Source organism: Lissotriton vulgaris, chromosome 4_1, assembly GCF_964263255.1.
Source record: "Lissotriton vulgaris chromosome 4_1, aLisVul1.2, whole genome shotgun sequence".
NCBI classification, from domain to species: domain Eukaryota; kingdom Metazoa; phylum Chordata; class Amphibia; order Caudata; family Salamandridae; genus Lissotriton; species Lissotriton vulgaris.
Window position 1 is genome coordinate 1,124,855,681 of NC_141691.1, and position 25,919 is coordinate 1,124,881,599.

General features: G+C 45.8%; 1 protein-coding gene across 7 annotated transcripts in view; it reads left to right on the forward strand.

The window, feature by feature from the left end:
* The first annotated feature begins 4,518 nt into the window (after nt 1-4,518).
* The window catches only part of PTPN3 (protein tyrosine phosphatase non-receptor type 3), a 1,864,164-nt gene continuing 1,842,763 nt past the window's right edge, over nt 4,519-25,919 (forward strand). For 3 of the 7 annotated variants that reach the window (XM_086965363.1, XM_086965366.1, XM_086965371.1), the window contains exon 1: nt 4,524-4,601. The gene's annotated coding sequence lies outside the window, so the exon portion shown is untranslated. Of the gene's footprint in view, nt 4,602-25,919 lie in introns of all 7 variants that reach the window. The other 4 variants (XM_086965364.1, XM_086965367.1, XM_086965368.1 and 1 more) reach the window with 3 other exon arrangements.

Below are 25,919 nucleotides of genomic sequence, written 5' to 3' on the forward strand. Positions count from 1 at the left end.
CAAAGATTTGCAATCAGACTATGACTCTGCCTAGCCTTAACTATCAGCTCAGTGTTTGCTTAACACTAGGGCCATAAAGTATCTTCAAAATTTAGAAGTACCCTCATTGGTGGCCCTGGTGAGTCATATAAGAGATGAGGAATAATCTTGACTATTTTTTTCATTCTTCATGGAACTGAACATTGTGTCATTAAAAAAGCAGACCAGTTTCCCTCAAAGAGTTGTTCCAGTTTTTATGGTAAAGGTGAAATTATACAGCCCTACACATAGCAGTTTGATTTGTGCATCAATGCATGCTACTTATTCTTATCCGGAGTGGCCACATTTAATGGAAGTCTGAAACATTAGAGGTGAGTCTTGCTGAGAATCAATCCTGAGACATATTGTTTGCTTGCAGTTCTCTGCATGTTTGTTTAGTCAACCATGATGCCTTACAGGAAACAAACACAGCTGGCAAGTATCTCTATATCAGTTATTGTCTTCAGTGTGGGGGCACGGCTTGATGGCACATGAAACTGCCTCCTTGAGCCAGAGCTCCCAGTCATGAGGTGTGATAGTGGCTGATTTAGACTAGGCAGCCTAGTTTAAATTTCTCCTAAACGCCGAACTTTGGGAATGAAGACATAGAGACCATGTGGAGAGATGTTTGGTCTCTAGTAAGACAATATTTATTGTCTTATCCACACCATTGCCTGGCAGTGCTTTGTTTCCTGGATCCTGCGGGAAAGAAAGGCCATTTCGTATTCTCAGGTGCCGCCCATTTTTCATGCTGCAATTTCATGAGAACAAAGGTCCTTAGCATAACATTAGATAATGAAAGTAATTCAACATAGACTTAGAATAAGAACTATGGGTAGTCTTCCAATGTCCAGCCGGTTACTGTCGGCTAGAGCTTATTTAATCATTTAATGTATGGTAAGCCTCCATTAGCTCCATTGTTTTTGCCTGTTACTTTCGTTTCTTTCAATCCTTTTTCTCTTCACGCCCGGTACAGGATTGTGCCCATGCTTCATTCTTCTGTGTTTCTTATTGTTATTTATTTTCCCTTGATTATCAAAATAAATGTTCCTCTTTCTGGCTGGAAATTGGAAGACTACCCATATTCTTATTCTAAGTCTATGTTGAATTACTTTCATTATCTAATGTTATGCTAAGGACCTTTGTTCTTTAAAATAAGTAATTACCCGAGGTCCAAAGCTACCCATTCGGGTCCCCTTGATAAATTTTACTGCAATTTCATGAGGTCACATTTTGTTTTATGTTGAGCAATCTTTTCTGCATTATTTGATGGAAAGTGCATTTCCTTCAGTGAATTACTCAATCTCAATTATTTCATATTTATTCTGCATCGAGTGTCTTGTTACTTCTCTTCAAATGTTGACTATTGGCAGCAGTTTTACTACTGTAGCATTATAACTCTTGCTTTTTATGTGGAAAAAAAGGCATCTCAAGCTGTCAACTAAACCATCTTTTCCATAAACTGATAATCAAAACTTGACACAATCTTGCTGCTAACATGGAGGACAGTTTTTCTTAGAAACAACATTCAACTTCTACAATTCCTAAACTTATTTCCTCAGCATATTCTTCAAATTATATGCCTGCAACTAATAGATTGAAACTGGAACCTCCTTCACCAGGTTCATCTTCTTTTGCCATCTCACTGTAACTCTGCTCGACGAAATGTGTGCTCCTCATTGTCATGTACAGGAAACAAACCAAACATTAAAAGAGAGAGAGAAAGAGAAACAAAGATGAAGCTAAAGAGACGAGGGGAGTGGTAGAGAAAGAGGGGGCAAGATGGAGAGTACAAGAAGAAAAGTGGGGAAAATAAATACCACTTACCTCTTCGGCCAGCTGTGTCTCTCCTCCTGCTTCTCAAGCAGTTCCTGGAACAAGAAAGCACCCAGGCTCTCCAAAGCCAATCACAACCCTGCAATGCAGCGTTGTTATTGGTCTGAGCACCCTGGGTCGGCGTTTAGATGGGGACTGGGGGCCTGGGCATGTTCCCCCCCAGGCTGTGTAATACAGCCTGGTGGGGAACATTGAAAGTGTGCATGACTGTTTGGCCAGCCAAGCAGTTATGTGCACTTGGAGGGTATGAACCACACCTCTCCCTGTGCCTCCAGTCCCGCTCTACCCTAACCCAGCGCCAAACCTGCAAAAAATAAAATGACAATAACTAGGTTATTATCACTTTATATTTCCTGCTCACAGAGAGCTTTTGTTAAAGTTTTCATGTTATTTACAGAGCCTGTCATGAGCTACAATTAACATGAAAACTTTAACAATTGCACACACTCACCCCGCAGCCCAGCTCTATTAACAAATGAAATGTAGCAACAAAGTTGCCAAGGTTTCAAATTGCTATGCAGAACGGTTTCAAACCTGCCTTAAGACCGTTCAAGTGGCGCTGTATGTGTGGGAATGCACTGTCTTTTCACTTTTTTAAGCAAAAGTTTGGCACTGCACCCACACTCGTGGTCTGGTTACTAGCACACATAGCCTTGGTTGCAGAACACATAGACCTTACACTGCCGCACACAGAGGAAAAAGATTAGCGGGAACATTGCCTAGGACACTTGCAACAGTGAGACGCTGTCCCATGCTGGTCATGAGAAACAAAAGATTGAGAGTCCACAAAGACCTAATATGAGTGAAAAGAGATACAAAGTAATCATTGATTCACTAGTGGTAAATACCCCATTATATTAAGTCTGGGAAAAGGGCAGCATTAGAGAAAAAAAACTTTCGAAAAAGTGTTTAAATTAGCATCACACGTTTTAAATTAAATAAGCTCTAAACCAACATCAAATATAATGTAAATCGATTCAAAATAAAGAATATATAGAACTTTCAAACATTATTACATAAAAAATGCTAGTTAGAAAAACCATATTACCACACATTTTCTCAACATTCACATAAGCATGTCATGTAACTTTCTAAATTCATATCATAAAATTTGTTTTTCATTTTTCAAACTATAGCTCTAGTATTACTATGCGAAGTTTCAAGATTGTATCTATTTTCTACATGTTTTTGCACCTACTTGTAAATAGTACATTCAAACAGAAAGCATTAGAAACACTAGGCTTTTATTAATAGCTATTTCCGTTAAACATTTTCACAAGAAACTCATTAGTGCCACTTGTTTATATGTATTAGTATTTGGTTTGCATGTATGTTTTCTTCATCCTGTGTTTTGAAGCACACTTTTACGGTGCTTCTATACTTGTCTCATTTGTCACTGTGTCTAACGCGTGCAAAGTGTACTTTCAGCTCTTCTTGTCTTTGATTAGTAAATGGGTTGTGTATTAGGACTTTTAAAATTGTGATACATCACTGTAGAATTTAATCAGCCATGCTGCATTAAGTTGACTCTCCCCTGTCGCATAATTCACTGGATATAGTTCACAATTGGTCTTTCGACATCTGACACCGAAACCTAAAGATAGGGAATAGGTGACTACGGCTCACAACTGAGAGGGTACATCTTGAAAGCACATTCCCCTGCACCGATTTTGTCCCTTGCAAGAAAGGAGCCCAGGGTTAACGAGTGAAGAACCTTATGTGACCATCACACAAGAATACATTATCTATTGGTCAGCGGTCTCCGGTCACGTATACTGAGCAGTGGGCTAGTAGAGTTGGGTATTCATGTGCCTCAAAATAGCAGTGGTCCACTCCAAATCGAACATTTTCTTAGCTTAATAAGAGGCTGAAGCATCTCATACACAGAGTACTGTATGTAGGACACAACGAATGAATTTGGTAAACAAACGTAAGATTACAAACCAGAAGGTGATGGGGGCAGGGCACTAACAGGACACCTTTGCAAGGATGCATTTCCAACTCTTCTGCTACATACCAGATTTCCTGGCAGGGGGAATGCCCGCACAGCACATAGAGAAGGAAATCAGATGAATTACGCCACATACTACTGCTAACGGCTCCACAGTCCCCACCACGAGTCGCTTAACAGACACAGCGACGTCGGCTTAAAGATAAATCCCTTCTACGAGACACCGTGGATATTATTACTGCGCAAGAAGGAATTCACTGGGAAACATACGGACAAACCTGACGAGCGTCGAAGGCTCCACTGCCTTACGCCTTAGACTAGAAGCTGACAGTCCCCTACAGTGCCCCCATAGGCTCGTTGAACGATAAGTTGCATGCCACTGGTTTCAGGTAATACGTATAGGAGGAGCTTCCTAGACACCTGCTGAACCTGGAGACACTTCTGTGCCAGTGTGCCCTTAATAACAACAACCATCAAGACCAGCCCACGAAACTACACTTCTGGGCGTGAGCCATGCGTACGACTAGGACGGTCCCTTCCGGAGCGATTGCGCGATCTCTTCCGGAAAGGCGGAGCGATCACTTCCGGGGCGGGATCTTGCAGTTTGTAACCAATGGCTGAATTTATGGGGCGGTGCAACCACCCAGCCCCTCCTAGTACCGCCCTCTAGAATGAGTGTCAGCAAAATCCAGATTTCTGATTGGTTCCGATTTCCATATTTTTTTAACTACTTTTTAGAGTCGAAAGCTAGGCAGAGGCGATCGGATTGTGGAGACCCTCTGACGTGAGACGGGAGGTAAGTGTCACGTTCCGGAGCCCACCACCTGTGTCGAGTTGGCCAAGGTGCGACCACATGACACTTGGCTACAGTTATAATAAATTGTGTTGATGATCCGCGCACTGTAGTTAGTGTGCGTGCTCAGTGAGTGTCAAGTCTACTTACTGTGACCTTTCTCTCTCCTATATTTATATTTTGGCTTCTCACATATGTTTTCTTCCTTCTGCCAGTTCTCCTGTCATGCGTTCTCTTCATTTTATTCCTCAGTGTATCTCCCTCAAAGCCCTTTGAGTACTGTTGCCTCAGTATTATGCTAATCTTGTCTTTTTCCTTACATGCTCTCCATATCACGTTTATACTTCAATTTCTTATGTTCCCTTATCTCTCTTATCTCAGCCTATCTGCCATGCTTTTATTTTCCCCACTGTATTCGTATTCCTTCTTTCCATGGGCTCTATTTTTATATCTCCCTTTCACCGTGTCTTTTCCTTTCTACTCAGATCCCTATGGATCCAAGGTGTACATTTATTTATACCTTAATCCCATGCATGCCCCTTCTGCACTCATCTATTCAATAAAGGCCCATTCCTCGTCCGTCACTCCTATGAATAGCCCCACTGCCTCGTGTATCTTTTGCTACAATACAACTCCAGTATTTCAGGATTTAGAAGCCCTGGTTCGCATGAGTTAAGTTCACATTTTTGGGAAATTGACCATTTAAACTTTTTTACTGTCATAAGTTTACCAGATGTTGGGTTCCCCTTTGCCTTCTTTACAATGCTCTGCTATAGGAACGTGGAACCTTTATGCATTTATTCTAATTTCTAGCTTTGAAAAAAAAACCACAACATCTACCAGCTATTTCAGTTGATAGGTTAGGGTTTATAAACCATCCCCTCTGTCACTTTAGTCTTGCCCTGTGCTGCTTACACGCCGTTTCTTATCGAAACACCAGACATGGTAAGGCTGCTGCAAGCTCTCCCTTTTTTCTGTTGTTATTGCCCCTCTCTTTCTCTAGATCCCTTCTGTCAATTCCCCATCCGTGGCTACCTCCAGTAGTTGACCTTCTCTCTTGCCTCCTCTTGTGACTGCCTCTTTCTATATCTCCCTCTTCTCACTAAACCCTTATTGTCACTACTTTTTCTCTTGTGTCACTGCCCCTCTGTCTCTCCTGCCATTACACCTCTTGCTAGATGACACTGATCACTGCCACCTGTAGTATGGTATTTCTGTACAACACCTCCTCATCCTGTTGTTGCTCCCTCTCTCTAATGTTACTGCCTACTCTTTTTTCGGTCACTGCCCCCACTCGTTTTCCTATCACTGGACCCGATTTTCCAGTTACTCCACAGTTACTGCACACCCCGTCTTTCCTGTTACTACCCTCTGTTCTGTCCCCCACTTCTTTCTTCTCACGGCCTCTCTTTCTGTTTTGTCACTTCCATCCCCTTTTCTATAACTGTCCCCCTATTGACACTGCTTCTTTCTCCTGTCTCTGAACCTCTCTCCTGGTACTGCACTTTTCTTTCTTTGCCTCTCATGTCACTGCCCACTCTTTCTCTACTACAGTCATGTCCCATCATTCTTTGATCTTTGTCCCCCACCCCGTTGCGGCCACCTTGGCTGCAGTGGTTTCTTCTCTCTGGTCACTATTACTTTCTCTCCTGTCACTGTTCTCCTGTCTCATTTCATGGCCTCTCTTCTCCCTGATATCTCCACTTACCCTTTATAGCACCTTTCCTTTCACTGCCATTGTCTTGACATTGCCATCTCTACTATTGTTTCCTCTTCATATTTCATTGCCAGTCGTGACTTCTTGCTCTATCTCGCTTGTCATTTGTTCTCCTGTCACTGCAGGTGGACATTTCCACATCACTGCCGACCATATTATGTGCACTCTATTGGCACCTCTGTGTCACAGGCAATAGATGAGATACTTGCTTAAGAATGTGCTTTAGTTTTCACTCTTCTACTATTCACTTGATTCTGGTTAATACAAAAGTTTGTGGAATGCAGATAACTGTCATTGAATGAACATCTTAAAATGTTTATCAAGGAAAGCAATAATGCAGTAATCCACATTATGGGCATATATTTACAAATGAATTCCATCTCTAATTTCAGACTGTTGCTGGAAAGGCAATGCAGTTTCTTAGATAACATGTTGCCATTTCAAGTGTCAATAATGTTTCCACTTGAAAACAAAGTTTAAGTTTAAAACAATGGGGGTATTACCACCTTGAAAATTTTCCTCAATGTCCTTATTTGTTTTGGTATTCTATATATCGCAATAGCATGCTTCTTTTCTAGTCACTCCAGAACACTTCATACACAAATGGAGAGATTACAGTGATATTCATTTAGAGGTAGTTGTGTGCTAGAGTTACGATAATCAATATAATTGATTGCTTCATATTAAGTCTCCAGTTATAGATACTATTGAGTGGAAACGATCTTTTTACACATGAGAAATGTGTCATTGGTTACCAGTTGAAGCTGGTGCTCAGGTGTGTCTTGTGAAACTGACTTATTAATACCATGGGTGGCAATTTGACAAATTCGTATTGCCTAATCGCTGTAATCTGGGATAGATTGAAAGGGCCCCATCTAAAACATAGGGAACATAAAAGGGGTTGGGCCTCGGTATGAGAGGAGCATGGTTGGCTTAGCATAAATCATTAGGCCCACTTTCCCCAAGCTCTTATTTGTCGGTTTAAGGGTATTAGTAGAAACTGTCACCTCTACAAGTATTACGGCTTCACCCATTTAAAGCTATGACCTACTTGTGGGACACCCCCGCGCCGCACGGCCACCAGCTGCTGCGTGTGCTCCCTCCGCCTTACTGCCTCGCTGTCCGGCTGCCGCCGCGTGATCACGCCCCCTCCTTCGAGCGGCGTGGTCCGTGCTCGCTCCTGGGCGCCGCTTCTCTCCCTGTGCCCTGTTGTCAGTATTGTTTAGCTTTACTTAGAATTGTAGTATTGTCATTTTGTCAATTTGTTTAGTTTTGCATAGTATTGTATTTTTGTCCCTCTGTATCCCTCCCCGCTTCCCGCCACCGCCGCTAACCCCGCCCCTTTTGCCTTCTGTACCCTCCCCGCTCCCGCCTCCCAGCTGCTCCGCCCCCCGCGCACTTGGCCATATATGGCGACCGTGCGACGCAGGTGAGTGTGACCTACTTGTGGGACACCCCCGCGCCGCACGGCCACCAGCTGCTGCGTGTGCCCCCTCCGCCTTACTGCCTCGCTGTCCGGCTGCCGCTCCGGCCTCCCAGCTGCTCCGCCCCCCCGCGCACTTGGCCATATATGGCGACCGTGTGACGCAGGTGAGTGTGACCTACTTGTGGGACACCCCCGCGCCGCACGGCCACCAGCTGCTGCGTGTGCCCCCTCCGCCTTACTGCCTCGCTGTCTGGCCGCCGCCGCGTGACCACGCCCCCTCCTTCGAGCGGCGTGGTCCGTGCTCGCTCCTGGGCGCCGTTTCTCTCCCTGTGCCCTGTTGTCAGTATTGTTTAGCTTTACTTAGAATTGTAGTATTGTCATTTTGTCAATTTGTTTAGTTTTGCACAGTATTGTATTTTTGTCCCTCTGTATCCCTCCCCGCCACCGCCGCTAACCCCGCCCCTTTTGCCTTCTGTACCCTCCCCGCCTCCCAGCTGCTCCGCCCCCCGCGCACTTGGCCATATATGGCGACCGTGCGACGCAGGTGAGTGTGACCTACTTGTGGGACACCCCCGCGCCGCACGGCCACCAGCTGCTGCGTGTGCCCCCTCCGCCTTACTGCCTCGCTGTCCGGCTGCCGCCGCGTGACCACGCCCCCTCCTTCGAGCGGCGTGGTCCGGGCTCGCTCCTGGGCGCCGCTTCTCTCCCTGTGCCCTGTTGTCAGTATTGTTTAGCTTTACTTAGAATTGTAGTATTGTCATTTTGTCAATTTGTTTAGTTTTGCATAGTATTGTATTTTTGTCCCTCTGTATCCCTCCCCGCTTCCTGCCACTGCCGCTAACCCCGCCCCTTTTGCCTTCTGTACCCTCCCCGCTCCCGCCTCCCAGCTGCTCCGCCCCCCGCGCACTTCGCCATATATGGCGACCGTGCGAACGCGCAGCGGGCGCGCCGATTGTGCGCCGAAGGCGCGCCAAAGGTAAGCCCGTCTACGCCCGTCCGCGCCTGGACCGCGCCCAGTGCCAGGACCCCTGGCCCACGAGGACCCCGGCCGACCCACCTGACATACACAGCCGCCACCCTCATCGCACTCAACACCGGCCGATACCCAGGATGCTACCAAGCCACCCCAGGACGCTCCCACGGACCCTTCAGCTGCCGCGCCTGCAAGTTCACCTGCACCCGGACCTGCCCGGCACCAGCACCTGCCAAGCCGAACACCAGCAGCAACCACCTCAAGTGCATCCTGCTCAACACCCGCTCCGTCCACAGACACGCCATCGAACTCTGGAACCTCCTAGACACCACAGCCCCTGACGTTGCCTTCCTCACGGAGACCTGGATGAACGCCTCTTCAGCGCCCGACATCGCCATCGCCATCCCAGAGGGCTACAAGATCACCCGGAGGGACCGCACCGCCAACCAGGTGGGAGGAGGCATCGCCATCATCCACAGGAACACCATCCGTATCACGACCAGCACCGACAACACCCTAACCACCGCCGAACACCTGCATTTCCAGATCCACACCGACCCGAAGACCACCCTCAGAGGCACCCTGATCTACCGACCCCCGGGACCACGCACTCAATTCAGCGAGGACATCGCCGAATTCATCAGCCCGCACGCCCTCCCCTCCTCTGACTACATCCTCCTGGGGGACCTCAACTTCCACCTGGAGAACAACAACGACCACAACACCAGCACCCTGCTCGACAACCTCGCCAACCTTGGACTCAAGCAACTGGTGAGCACCCCCACCCACCTCGCCGGACACACACTCGACGCCGTCTTCTCATCCAGCAAAGAAATCGCCTTCAGCCACGCCACAGAACTCCACTGGACGGACCACAGCTGTGTCCACTTCACCTTCGAAAGAACGACGATCCACCACCACCAGCAACAGGTGGCCCGTAGAAGCTGGAACAAGATCACAGCCGACCAGCTCGCCGCCTCCCTGAGCCAGCACCCTCCTGCCAGATCAGCGAACCCCAGCCAGGCCGCCGACAACCTCACGAAGTGGATCAGCAACTGCGCAGACGAACTCGCCCCTTTGAGGACCCCGCCCAGCAGACCCGGCAGCAAGAAAGCCCCATGGTTTACCGACGAACTCAAGAGCTCCAAGAAGAACTGCCGAGCCCTCGAGAAAGTCTGGAGAAAGGAACCCACACCGGACAACAGGACCACCCTCAAGCTCGCCACCCGGAAGCACCACCAACTGATCCGCGCCGCCAAGAAAACGACTTTCAAGAACCGACTGGACAACAACGCACACAACTGCAAGGAACTCTTCAACATCGTGAAAGAGCTCTCCAACCCCAACGCCGGCAACAACGACATCACCCCTTCGCAAGACCTCTGCAACTCCCTCGCCTCCTACTTCCACAACAAGATCGCGGACATACACAACAGCTTCAGCACTCAACCGACCCACGCCACGACCACAGCAACACCGCCTACCACCACCCTCCGAGCCTGGACTCCGATCAGCACCGAAGACACCGTCCGCATGATGAACTCCGTCCACTCCGGTTCACCGACCGACCCCTGCCCTCACCACGTCTTCAACAAGGCCGACGCTGTCATCGCACCACACCTGCAGGACATTATCAACACCTCCTTCGACACCGCCATCTTCCCCGAGAGCTGGAAGCACGCCGAACTAAGCGCTCTACTCAAGAAACCTACAGCAGACCCCACCGAACTCAAGAATTACCGCCCCATCTCGCTACTCCCGTTTCCAGCCAAAGTCATCGAGAAGACCGTCAACAAACAGCTGGCCTCCTTCCTCGAGACGAACGGATCCCTCGACCCCTCACAGTCCGGCTTCCGAGCCAACCACAGCACCGAGACCGCCCTCATCGCCGCCACCGACGACATCCGAGCCCTGATGGACAACGGAGAAACAGCGGCCCTCATCCTCCTAGACCTCTCCGCGGCCTTCGACACGGTCTGCCACCGCACCCTAGTGCAGAGCCTCAGCAACGTCGGAATCCAGGAGAAGGCACTGGAATGGATCGTCTCCTTCCTCGACGGAAGAACACAAAGAGTCCGCCTACCACCGTACAAGTCAGAGGCCACCGAAGTCATCTGTGGCGTCCCTCAAGGATCCTTGCTGAGCCCTACCCTCTTCAACGTCTACATGAGCCCCCTTGCGGCCATCGCACGCCAGCACAACCTCAACATAATCTCCTACGCCGACGACACCCAGCTGATCCTCTCCCTGACCAACGACCCCGCCACCGCCAGAGCCAACCTGCACGAAGGGATGAAAGAGGTAGCCGAGTGGATGACGACCAGCCGCCTGAAACTGAACTCAGACAAGACGGAGGTCCTCATTCTGGGCTCCTCGCCCTCCGCCTGGGATGACTCCTGGTGCCCCCCCGCCCTGGGCACCGCACCCAAACCGACGAACCACGCACGCAACCTGGGCTTTATCCTGGACTCCTCCCTGTCCATGACCAGACAAGTCAACGCCGTCTCCTCGTCGTGCTTCAACATCCTGCGCATGCTACGGAAGATCTTCTGGTGGATCCCCACGGAGACCAGGAAGACCGTCACCCAGGCCCTCGTCACCAGCCGACTGGACTACGGCAACGCCCTCTACGCCGGAACCACCGCCAAGCTCCAGAAGAGACTCCAGCGGATCCAGAACACTTCAGCCAGACTCATCCTCGACATCCCACGAAACAGCCACATCTCCGGACACCTGAGAGACCTGCACTGGCTCCCCGTCAACAAAAGAATCACCTTCCGTCTCCTCACCCACGCACACAAAGCCCTACACGATCAAGGCCCGAGCTACCTCAACAACCGGATCAACTTCTACGCTCCCAAACGCCACCTCCGTTCTGCCAGCCACGCCCTCGCCGCCGTCCCACGCATCCGTAGAGCGACCACTGGAGGAAGGTCCTTCTCCTACCTGGCCGCCAAGACCTGGAACTCCCTCCCGGCCGACCTGCGCCTGACCCAAGACCACCTCTCCTTCAGGAAGAAGCTCAAGACCTGGCTATTCGAGCAGTAACGCCCCCCCCCCCCCCCCCCCCCCCTAGCGCCTTGAGACCCTACGGGTAAGTAGTGCGCTCTATAAATGTCTTTGATTGATTGATTATGTTGCTTTGTAACCGTGACATTATGCAGAATAAAAACATGCAACATACGTTTAAAACAAGCATGTTACCAACGTAACTTCGGGAAACAGTAGAAAGTAATGAATTTCCAAGAAGATTCTAAATTGCAAAGACATATGCAGCAAATTCTGTACTGTCCAAAACAAATCCGGGACAAGGTTCTGCAATAGAGAATGTCTGCCGGCGTGCCTTCTCTTAGTATTTCGTTCCATTTTATATCTAGGTTATAGCTCAGAAATATCATTTTCTTACTGGGAGTCTCGAGATTATTAACACAGGTAGCGCATTCCAATAGACAATTACTTTGACTTGCGTTTTAATTTAGACTTGGCCTCATCGCTGTTTGATATGCACGAATTTACTTTCGACTACAGTTCATATGGGAATAAACACCCTCCAACTACTTATCCACCAACTACTTATTCTCCGGCGTATGTTCAATATATGATTGTAAAACTGTATAGCGTTCCGTCGGGTGTGTGATATAACCAATACATTGTGCCTCCCATCTAGCTGGTTGGTTGCACCCTCTTACATTTCCTAAATGTGCCTTTCTTGCGTGTCACCGGTGCAGCCGAAGCTTGCATCAATATTTACACGGGGCTCCCGGAGATTGAGGAAGCTGGGGATGGATGATGTTTTCATTTCTTTGGCTCTTCTGTACTGCCTGGAGAGTTCCTTCTCCAGAGGCTGTGTGGGTGGAACTTGCAGTCAGTCCCCTCTCCTCACAGCCTCCGCAGAGCTGCGCCGTGAAGGGCACTGAAGGGTAAGCAGGGTTTCGCAGGAATAGCTAATATGTTGTGCAATAGGAACATAGTAAAAAAAAGAAAGTGTGCAGAGAGACCATGACCCTCATTGGTGGGTTCAGCCCTCCTTTCATCCTCTTTGAACCTCCGTTTTTAATAGAACGTTGATCATTTTCAGGTTTGAACTTTCGAAATATTTATCCAGCCCAATGCATTTCCATGCCCTGTCCGAGGTTGACCAGCTCTTTCATGCATGACATCCGTGAGAGGGAAAACGACCCCCCCCCCCAAATAAAAATACATGTTTGTGTGTGGGTGTATGTATGTATATATGTGTGTGTGGGTATGTAAATGTGTGCATTTGTGTTTGTATATGTGTATGTATGTATGTGTATATATATATATATATATATATATATATATATATATATATATATATATATATATATATATAATTTTTTTTTCCCAAGTCAAAATATGCTTTATTCGAGATTTTACTCATAAAAGCAAGAACAGTCTAGATTTAAAAATACAATTAAATTTTCAATCAATTATATTTAAAGAAAGCTAAAGCATAATATTTACAGTTTATGACTCAATATACAGTTCCAATTTTGAACAATTTCATGCAACGGAATATATATATATAGATATATATATATATAGTGACTGGGCATTGAAAAATAAACACGCTGATAATGAGAAAGTGGCCTGGACATAGTTTCTATCACTGGTGTTACGATTGTTTGGATAATTAGGGGTTCACGACCCCGTCTTGGCCCGTCACGGACAAGCGGCTGGGGTTTCTGCGCGGAAGCCTGCGGTGGAGATATATGTGTGTGTGTGTGTGTATGTATGTTTATATGTATATATGTATGTGTATATATATATATATATATATATATATGACTTGTTTTCAAAGTGCTTCGCTACACCGACAGGTATGCAGACTGCAAAAATACACCAGAGTCAGTCTCCAGGTTCCAAAAATTATATATACATGTATGTGTATGTGTGTATATATATATATATATATATATATATATATATATATATATATATATATATATATATACACACACCATGGTGTTTCCTACCTGGACTAACAGTATTTTGGGGGTGCATTTTTTATTTATTTCCGGAGCATATCTACTTACTCCCCCAGTCCAAGCTATTTAACATACATGCAGACTTGTATATTTTAGATCGCAAATTCCGGACTGTTGAAATGCGTCATGTGGCACAGTATTTATTAATTAGAGATGTACAATTTGTCACTGCAGAACCAACAAACGTGCAACTTGTGGGATAAATGCAGTGCCAAATTTGGAATAAAAAAGATCTCTATAGATATATATATAATGTGTGTGCCAGGGCCCTCATCAGGAGGCCGCTGCAGCTCACACCACTCATAGCACCTGCTATCTCTGTTAATGACGGTACCAACATAACTGCTGATCATCACACTACTAACAAGTGTGACACTTCAGACTATTCCAGGCCACCCAGAGCTATAGAAATGGCTTGGGTGGCTGGTATTAGTAATTTTTTATATATATGGAATTAATAAACGACTGTTGTTGTGCTCCTCTCCAAATTAAGACCGCGTCACCAGGTGGCAGGCTGTCATAAGTTCCAGTGTTAACAACTTAAGTGCTGGTGCCAAGCACCCAAAACCACTGTCTAAAGTTAAGCACTTGATAAATACTATTCCAGACACTGCCATCCTTATCTTACACAGATTATAGAACCCAAACACCAACGCTGCTATTTTGCATGGCCTGCAATTGAGTCTAAGTGTTATTTTTTCCATTAAATAACGTTTTTGAAAAAAGGCTTCATATAGAATGTTTCTGAGTTTTAACATAGTTATATTACCCATTGACTTGTTGACATATATTCGTTTATTGTGTATCCTGCAAACGCTTTGAGATTCTTTAACATCAGTAGTGCCTCCCGCAGGTGTGACCAGCAGGCTCAGTCCCACATCACCACAGACCGGTGCATGATATATATATATAGGTTTCTGTCACAGATCCTGGGAAGTGTAATGTAGGGTAAGGCCGCAAGTATTTGTGTGTTGAGGTTGCATATAGTGTCAAGTATGAAAATGCGTGAAAGTTTTACTCTTTAATTATTTTAACCAATAACCTAATTTTTCACCAAATCGTGCACATCTAATCACTTGATGTATATTCTTAATATATAGCTCTCCGTTTATATACATTTATGAGAGAAAGAGTGTTCCATCCTTCACGTTTCATTTTGAATGCACCGGCTGCCTAGCACTCAGGGAGGTCTTGTTTTTAATAAGTTACAGGCACTACAACGGGTTAAACATTAATCTGTAATCTTCATGCACCGGCCTAGCCCTGATTCTTGCCAAGAACGAGGGAGCTGGTTTCTTGGCAACTGTTAAGGTTTCTTTCCATTTATTGATGGAATTCTGACATCATTTTTAGGAAGTAAAACAAGAGAATACTAACTTAAGGAGACCGTAGTAATTTAAAAAGTCTACAGTGTCAGCTCTTCTATTTTGTAACAATGAATGTGTTGGGCACTACTGTCTTGTTGGAGAACTGGATAAACACTTTATTATCATAGGAAACCTGGAACATGCATTCATTCTAAGTCTGTATCAACATTGGTTAATTTAATGCACCTTTCTTTTATATTTACAATATCTTGGTATCAAATAGATATTACATATCAAACAAGTAATCTGCTGGTCTGTCGAGCTCAAAACAACTCTAAGGCACAACCAGTACAAGCATACGGCTCCTACTAAAACATGGAGGGAGTCCTATTAAGAGGACGGAATCCCATCACCCACCGAGATGGCATGCTTCATCATCTGGGTTCTCCTCTTGTTTGCAATCCCTAGTGCAACCAAGGGCTACACCCCCCTCGATGTCAGGGAGGAGCTCAGTGATGTTTTTTTGATCAATTGATCGCGTCTCCTAAAATCCATTTGATGCCAAGCGTAAAGAGTATAAAGGGCGATGGTTGCAGTGCAAAAAATGGTGATGTGAAAAGTGATATAAAATTGGCTACTAAGAGAAAAAAGAGTTTATTAGTTAACTCTTGGTGTCAAGGTTTTAGGAGATTTGATCAATAAAACATCGCTGAGCTCCTCCCTCACATTGAGGGCGTTGTAGCCCTTGGTTGCACTAGGGATTGCAACCAAGAGGAGGAGATCCCAGCTGTGGCTCTGAGCAATAAGGCTTGGCAAAGGAACTTAATGTAGAATCTTTAACAGCACTGAAAAACAGAATAAGAAAGTCACACACCAATAAAGATATACAACAACAATTTATACAATTTATGAAAAATAAAGCTATTTTGTGAATTTTTAGAGACCTTATACATCAAAATTCACAAGAGGGTGCAGGAGTGGCAGGGTTTAGAAGTTTTTATTACTTTTAAATGTAAAAGCTCCAGGCATTCGTAAACAAAAAGTTTTTACATTTTTTCAAAAGTTTGAAAAAGTTATTGTGGGTATACGGGCTAGGGTGACCAAATCCCGCAGGGAAAAGGTCTAGGGAGCAAGAAAAGATGCTTTTGGACAGGTACCTGGCCACCACAGCATTTTTAAAGCAAGTTCTAAACTTTATAGAATGACCACCATAGACATCAATAGAGTTGTCTTGATGCTGAGGATACAGGCAAAAGATCCTTAAAGGAGCTCCGGTTCTGGTGCGGTCGACGGGGGTGTCTCTGTGGTTGTTCCTTGGCTCACTGGTGATGAGGGGTGACTTTGGCCATGGAGGTTGGGGCTCACTCTTAAGTTCTCTATGTTGCAATAGTTGATCAGTTGGTCACTTTGCACTGCGGTTGGGTCCATATCCTTAGATGGGTACTTGTGTCCCTTGAGTATAACATATCCGATCTTTGATAGCATTCTCGGGTCCGGCAGACATAAGTGCAACTTTTTTCTATCTCCGATTTGTCCTTTTGTGCGCCCGTCGACTGGTAGCAGCAAAACGTCTGCAGTGGCTACCAGCTTTTCGGTTTGGGTTCTTTCAGTTCATGTGTCCCTGGAGCTGGTTCCACGGGATTAGTCGACTGGTCCCTAGAGTCACAGCTGTGGGTGATGGCGGCAAACCAACTTTTCCCAGTGTTAGGGTCCGCAGATACAGTCCCAATCTCACTAGCCCAAAAGTGCAGCCATTGCAGTTCTTTGGACAATGCAGCCTCTCTGTGTGTGGGTAATGGCAGCAGGGCAGTTCTTCTGCAGTCCTCTCTTCGATTCCAGCATTATCTGATGGGCATGGTACCACATTTAACGCCGGAGGTGCCCCAAGGGGACCACATAGTCATTGACCAGTGGCTGCTCATTCCTACCCTGCCTAGTGACGTGTTTCCTGCAATTACCCAGAGTGCCCCATTCTTTCTCCTTTCGAAATGGCACAACTCTTCCTTAGTTGCCAGGAGCACGGACCCCCACCCTATAGGTGTGGCTACCAGTCTGCTACATGCCCACAGGAAAACAGTTTTAGAGACAGTTTTTCCTCTCTGGCTCTGTCTACTAATTGTCCTGCTCAGGGGTGTTGTCGCAGTCGGCCCTTCAAAGGCTTCTTCCCCTTTGAGGCTCGCCTTTTGGGCTACCACCCTGAGTCTGAGTAGCCATCCTGGGAGAAGAGGACTCACCTCGCTCTACGGCAACTGCCTTTGTTCCTGGGCCTGGGATTTGTTCACACATATCTCCAGGAGCTCAGCAATACGTCTGTGTGTCAGGGCCTTTGTGAAGCCACTTGACTGGCTGAAGCGCAGAGTGGCAACTTTTCTAAAAGTTGCTAACATTAATAGTGACATTAAATCTTGCCTGGGCATCAGGTTGGATTTAATGCTTTGATTAGTTTGATACCTTACTCCACCTTGTTAGGTAGTCCCTTTCAGAGGTTAGCCGGGCTGGAGTGCCAGCCGGTAACCCTATGTTAGCCAATAGGGCTACTAACCTTTCCACAGCAAAACAACAATTTGGAAGTGTTGCTGTTAAGACATATCGAAAATCATATGTTCTACTTAATAATATACAGCTTCCTGCCATAGGGCTTCATAGGCCTTCCATAGAGGAGACTTACATATATCCTTAAGGGAAGTGGGACTGCTAGTTGGACTTTACCATTTCACAGAATGGCAAAGTCACACTAGCAGTTTAAAAACCTACCCTTTCAGTTTTCAGAGGCAGGCTAGGGTCCATTTGACCTTGTCATATGCAGGGAGGCACAAACCATGCTGCAACCCCGGATGAACACTCTGCCTTACATGCCCTGGGTACCATATAATTGGTCAGTACTTGCCGATTGGGTGTATCTAGTTTAACATATCTTTTTCATAGGGTTAGAACACTGGCACTGAGGGTTGGTTAGCAGGCCTTAGTGCACTCTCAGAGTTGAAAAGCCAGCAGCTAATAGTCGAAATGGAGCAAAAAAATGGGGAGAAAACTGCACAAAGGCTTGTTTCCTTGCACTAATTTACATTCACTAACTCATACTAATCATCACATACCCTGGCTCAACTATTCTCACTCTCCAGACTTATTTATTCTCACTGTCTTGCACTCAATCTTACGGTCACTCACACATTGTCACTCATTCTTACTCTGATTAACTCACAGGTACTCATTCACACTGACGTTCACTCACTTTTATCCTCATTTCATAATGCTCACTCACCCTGAATCACTCATACTCGCTTAGTGACATTTATTATCACTGCTACCATTGGCTGCCACTTTCTCTCACACTCACACACACACATGCTCACATACACACATGCACACCAACACTCTCCCTCTCACACAAGCACACTCTAACCTGCAAGCATGTACACAACAACCATTTAAAACATTATTTTACTTAACTGGTACTCCAGTTTTTAGTACACAACAATTATTCACTGTTAGCGTAATTAAACTATGAGCTGAAAACAAGAAGGGTCAACCTCCCCATGTCTTATTGACACTGATTTTGTCACCTCTGAGGATAGGGGCTGCAAAGGCAGTGTCAGGGGTGTCCGTAAGCAAACCAGGCGACTCCTAAATGACATCCATGATTAAAATACTAATGTTATTAAAGATTAAGGATTATTGGGATTGAGTATCTACAGAGCTTCCTTAAAGGAATGCTTGGATAGTACCTCATTATTCTTGGTATGTTATAATTTCAACACAACAAGGTGTGCATCAGTTTGTGGGTTTATTTTGTTGACTAAACTTCTAGTCTATACTTCTGGTGGGCCATGATAACCCGTTTCTCTGCCGAGGATTTTCCACCTCCAGTGCTGAGCTCTTTTTTTTTTTATATATATGTAAGGGGTACTTCATGCTTAACTTGTTTTCCACAAAATGTATTGAGGCCAAATTTGCGTATGTGTACAAAGTTTATGGATTCCCTGGAAGGACCTGATAAAATACCCAAAATACTGGAACATGTTATGTTTTGTTTTTTGAAAAATGAGAAAATAGTGCTATGCAAGAAAGCATAGAGAATGGTTTCTAAAAATGGAAAATAAGAAAGGTTTGCCAAAATAACCATCATCCCAATGTTCAAAATCAAGCAGAGTTTTTAAAAACACTTTTTTTAAAAAACGTTTTTTAGTGTTGCATTTTCCAAATGTTTGTGGTTCCAACCTGCTTGCAGTTTGTGGTGGAAATGGGTGGGAAACCCATAGGTGACCCACAAAGTTAAACATTGTGAAAAATAGACCAAATTCCGAATACAGTAAGGGGTCATTTTGTGTAGATTACTCAAGATTTTCTCAAATAAACTTGTCCGCAAAACTAAAATCAAGTAAAAAAAAATAGAATAGCTGACCACGTTTTCATCTGCACCTTTTTTGCCATGATGTCTGATTTCACAAAAGCAATGTAACATTTAATCTGTCAGACCCTACTGGTTGCAGGGATATATAGTTTTTTGGGGGTATCCAAAAACAAGTAATACCTAGGGCCAACAACCGGGCTGCAGCTTATAATAATTTTTACCAGGCAGCAATTCATTTGGTAAAATGTATTCATTGAAAAATGGGAAGAGGAAACCTATTCAATTGTAGCTCGCAGCCTACCAGACAGAACAGCTGTCTAGTTTGATTAAGTCATCTTGGGTACATTCAGAAGGTTGACCTAGGAATGCATTCTACCCATTGCGTACCATTGGCTTTGTAACTCACGGTATGTGGCTTTCTATTTGCTGGCCTAATTTGCTTTAGGCTATCCAACTCGAGTTCCTCTCTCCTGTTGCCCAAAACTTGTTTACTGTATTCTTTCAAAAACTCACTTTCTGTAAACAGCCCTTTAAATCTTGTTCTTATCTTGTCACATTTGCTGTGCATTCAAAGACAGAGGTCAAATCTCAGGTTGTGTCTTCCAGGGACCTTGGTGTTTATTTGTCTTTCTCTGACTTCAAAGTGCGAGTATTGATGTGACAATCTGGCTACTGGGGTTCTGCTTAATGAAGGCTTTATGGTGTTATTTTTTTTCTTCTATGCTGATGATCAAATCAGTACTTTGGGTGATGACAATTCCACACATTTTTGTCCCACTCCACTCTACTCTAAACATCTAGACTCTACACCATTACACAGTGCACTCTACCCCACACTATGCACCACTGCACTCTTCGACACTGCAGTCTACACCACTCCGTGCGACTCCACTCTATCTGACCCTACTATGCAACACGGCGCTCTATGCCACTGTTCTCTATGCCAGTGCACTCTACTCTGTACCACTCCACTATACGCCATTGCACTCTATGCTAAACCCCTGTAATGGGCAGTTACTGTTACTGTGTTGGGATGGATCACAGGACGCCGTATTATGCTATGCGTAACTCTTCTTTTATTTTCCTTTCTCAGGTATAGGTGGGCAGGGATAGCAAGGAGTTGTGGGTATAAAGGCGAGTCAAAAGAACAACACAAAAAGGAGATATAAGACAGTTTCTTCTTCTAGTTCTTGGCCCCAGGATGTCGTGGTAGGGTATGCCGGGGTCCTCCTGTTTCTTGCACTCTTGCTTGCATACACTCGTGGGACAGGAAATAAAATATAGGTCGGGGGTCAGTAATTATGCTCTTAAAATAAGGTTGTCCTTGTGCTACCGTCACCAATATCTGTGCGGGGAGAGTTCGTGTGGGTCTTTATCAAAAGAGAGTACCACCATTCCAGTGCCATACCTCCCCACCTCCCCCATCAGAACAATCCCTGTAGGGATACTTGCCTTGGGCTACAGCCTGTCCCCAGGATCGTGGCGGCAGGACCCGGGGCGTCTTCTCCTTTCTTTAGCCCACTGGGTATGGTCGCATTATAAACTCCACTCTTCTGTCGTCTCCTCATCTGTTCCTCCTCAATCCCGTCTTCCTCCGCTGCTCCGCCCTCCTCTGTGCTCTCCGTCTCTTTCTCCGGTGACTCTCCCCGACTCCTGGTCCTCCGCGTCTTTTGGGCCGCCCTCTTCCGCCTGCGTCACAGAATTCTCCCTGATTTCCTGGGCTGCCGCTAGACCGGGTTGCGGCGTCGCAGCTGTACTCCACTTCCGGTCCGACCCGACTCCGTCCTCCTTACATCCCCCTATGCCACTCTAATCTATTCTGCACCACTGCACTCACCACAGAAACAATCTACTCTACGTCCCTGCACTTGGCACCACTGTATTCAGTTCCACTCCACTCTACTTTGCACCACTCTATGACTGCACTCAATCCCAATGCACTCCACCACTTTACTCAAAACCAATGCACTCTACGCATCATTGCAATCTATGCAACTATTCTCAACTCCATGGAACTCAAAGCCAATCCACTTTAATCTACTCTAGACCACAGCACTCTGACACTCTACTCTGCGCCACTGCACTCTAAGCCAATGCACTCCACGCCACTCTACTATACACCACTGCACTCTGATAGTATACACTGCACACTCTGCTACTCTACTTTATGCCACTCAAGACCATGGAACTCCACGTTACGGAAATCTATGCCAGTCCAATCTAAACAACTAATCTACTCTACACCACTGCACTCTACGACACTCAACTCTATACCACTACACTCTATGGCACGTAACTCTACTCTACTCTGAAACAATTTACTCTATGTCACTGTAGTATTAGCCACCCTATTGTACTTTGCACCCCACACCACACCACTGCACTCCATGTCAATCTACTCTGTAACACTGCACTGTACGCCACTATACTCTATGCCACTTCACTCTACACCATTCAGCTCTACGTAGATTTATTCTGCACCACAGTACGCCACTGCACTCTACATCAATGCTCTCTACGACACACTTCTCTGCAGAACTGAACTCTCTGCCTCTGAACTCTGCGCCACTCTATTCTGCACCACACTACTCTGTGCCACTCTCCTCTGCGCCACTCTGCTGCACTTGATGCCACTCTAATCTGCTGTGCACCACTGCACTCTGACCCTGCACTCTACACCACTTCACTCAACGCCTTTCTACTCTGCACCACTCTACTCTATGCCAGTGCACTCTTCCCCACTCTACTCTTTGCCACTGCACTCAACACCACTCGGCAACACTCCTCTCAGTGTCAATGCACCCTACGTCACTAAACTACCCCACTCCACTCTACCCTGCACCACTCCATTCCTTGCTACTTTACTCTACTCTGAAACAATCCACTCTACGCCCCTGACCTTCATGCCACTTCACTCTAGTCCACTGCAGTCAGAGGTGCACCACTCTATGCCACTTTATTCTCCGCTATTGTGCTCTACGTCACTACTCTATGCCAGTGCACTTTACCCAGCACTACTATACTCTACCCTGCGCCACTCCCCTTCACTCTACTCTGATGCAATCCACTCTGTCCCACTGCACTCTATATCACTGCACTCTACGCCAACTTTACTGAACTCTAGGCCTCTGCACTCTAGGCCTCTGCACCACTCTACTCTAAACCCCCACACTCTATGCCAGTTCACTCTATGGCAATTTCACCTAAACCTAGCGCACTCTATGCCACTGTACCTACGCCAACTACTTCGCACTACTGCACTTTACACCACTATACTCTACAATATTATACTCTATGCAACTGCATGCTACGTCACATTACACCATTATGCTCTGTCACTACTTTCTACACTGCTCTATTCTACCATGTACCACTGTACTGTACGTCCTAGCTCTCTGCACCAGTCTCCTCTGAACCACTCCACTCTGCACGGCTCTATGTCACTGCACTCTGCATATGCCACTACACTCTGCATGACTGCACTCTATGCCACTGCACCACTCTATGTCAATGCCCTCTACACTCATCACTTCACACTTATGCAACTGCACTCTACTCTGTAACATTGCTCTCTCTGCTCTGAGCTCTACGCCAATCCACTCTGTCACTCTAATTAACTCTGCACTCAACACCACTGCACTCAACACCACTTCACTCTACTCTGAAACAATCTACTCTATACCACTGCAGTCTACGCCACTCTATTCCACTCTGCGGCACTCCACGCCACGCCACTCCACACTATGCCGCTATATTCTACACCGCCTTACTCTATGCCGCTGCACTCTACACCAATGCTCTCTATGCCACTTTACTCTAAAGCAATACACTTCACACCATTACACTCTATGCCAATCTACTCTACACCACTGTACTCTACATCCCTCTACATTATTGCCCTCGGTCACTTTCTCTGCCCTACTCTATGCCAATGCACTTTACACTGGTGCACTTTACGCCACTCTACTCTATACCACTGCACGCTATGCCCCTCTACTCTGCAGCACTGCACTCCCTGCCACTCTGCACCACTTTACTCTATGCCACCTCTCTCTACTCTCCCCCAGTCAGCACCACTCTACTGCACTCTACGCCAATACACTTCATGCCACACTAATCTACTGTTCACCACTGCACTTTACACTATTCAAGTCTAGGCTACTCTACACCACTTCACAACTCTGCACTCTTTGCCAATACTTTATACCACTCCTCTTTACCCTGCACCACTCCACTCTATACCACTTCCCTCTACTCTGAAACAGTCTACTCTATGCCACTGCCCTCTGTCACTGAACTCTGCCACTCCACACTCCACTTCACCCTACACCACTGCATTCAATACTGCACCACTCTACTCAATGCCACTACGCTCTACCCTGCTCCCCTCCACTCCACCCTACTCTGAAACAATCTACTCTATGCCACTGCACTCTACGCCACTCTAATCCACTCTATGCCACTGCGATGCACCACTCTACCCCATTACAGTATATGCTGTCCCACTGTACACCACATTACTCAAAATCAGTGCACCCTATGTCTCTGCACCTACGCTAACTACTTTGCACCACTGCACTGTACACCACTATACTCTACAACATTCTACTCTATGCTACTGCACTCTGTGTCACTCTATTCTACTCTGCACACTGTACTCTATGTCCCTACTCCACTCTACCTTGCACCCCTCTATTACTCTGCCCTCTGACACTCCACTCTGCATGATTGCACTCTATGCCACAACACTGTACTCTGCTTCACTTAACTCTATGCCACTCTACTGCACTCAAGGCCACTGTACCCTACTCCTCTGTACTTTACCCTGAACTAATCCACTCTGTTTGTACTCTTTCACTCTATGCCACTTTACTCTCTTTCTACTCTACCCCACTTTTTACCTCTCCACTCTACGGCATTGAACTGTATTCCCCTGCAGTCTACTCTGCACCGCTCTACTCTATGCCACTGCACTCTATGCTAATCTACAACACTGTTCACTACGCCAACTCACTCCATACTACTGTACTCAAAACCAATGCACTCTAAACCCCCTGCACTTTACGACAGTCCACTCTGCACCATTGTACTTTACATCACTTCACTCAAGGCCACTGTACAACACTCCCTTGATACACCACTCTATGATGCTCTACTCTGCTCAATGCCACTCTAATCTAATCTACAATATTCTACTCCATTCTACGCAACACCCTGTACACCACTCCACTTTACACTGCACTCTACATCACTCAACTCTACGCCCTTCCACTCTACGACACTTTACTCCTTCCACAACACTGCACGCTACTCAATGACAGTCCACTTCACTCCTCTCCTCGCCACTAAACTCTGTATGCCACTCTAAGCCACTCAATTACACTCCACTCTAAAACACTCCACTCTCCTTTACTACACTAACTTTTAGCCATGCTGAACAGCAGCCACTCTGGTGCATAACATTGCTTAAACATATTGGCAAAACCAATAGGTTTTGCATAGGTGAAACCTATTGGCTTTGCCAATGCTAGTTTTTAAATGTGTCCTAGTTACAAAGTTCAGGAATACTGGTTAGTTTTAAATCTCTGAATTTGGGGATCACCCATACTAGTAGGTCACTCAGAGTGCATTTTGCAAAATGTATTCCTTCTTGCATGCTGGCTTACATTTAGAAGCCAAAAAAACTCAATTGATAATAAGCATGTTCTTGTACTTGGTTTCCCAAAGTTTTCCTTAATTAAAACGGTACTCTGCTTCTGTGGCTGAGCCTGGCACCCATGGCACAGAAAACCCCAAAATGTAATGTGGAGACATCACATTTTCTGAAAGAAAAATATTTTTGGGAACTAGACAGCCAGGGAAGTCCAGGGTGGTGTCACTTGTGTGGATCTGACCAACTTTTATTACCCATAATGCTTTGCAAATGTCAAACTTTGGCCACAAACATACATTTGCCTCAATTTTCTGTGAGAGAAATTTCCAAAAGCCACTGAAATCCAAACAATTGTACCCACACTTCTCCTGACTAAAAAATAGTACCCATTTTGTGTGGTTGAGCCTAGTGCCTTTGGCCACAAAATCCCCTAAACATCAATGCGGGAACATCATGTTTTCTGGGAGGTATTTTTGTAGATCCTGGTTGATGCTGTGGCAAACCTGCTGGATTAATAGTTCCCAGTGAGTCATGTCTGATTCATCTGGAGCATCATTCGCCCAGATTCACACCTTGCAGCAGCACCTACTCCAGTTCAGAAGAACTGTAAGACCAGTCTGGCTAAATAAGGAGAAAGCTGTTAGGAAGGGTATTGTACCATGAGTGAGGTATGGAAAATATAGTGGAGATCTATTGACATAATGTTACCTGCAAACCTCTCTCCAAATTCAGTGACAGCAGGAATATAATTGTATTTTAAGGTAAACTTCTAATCTGCAATAAGAAAATCACCCGTCCTAGTTCTTGCTAATAGCCGTGAAGATGTTTGTATTACCATAATACCTTCTGTATGAGCATTCTCACTTCTTTTGCAACGACCCAGGC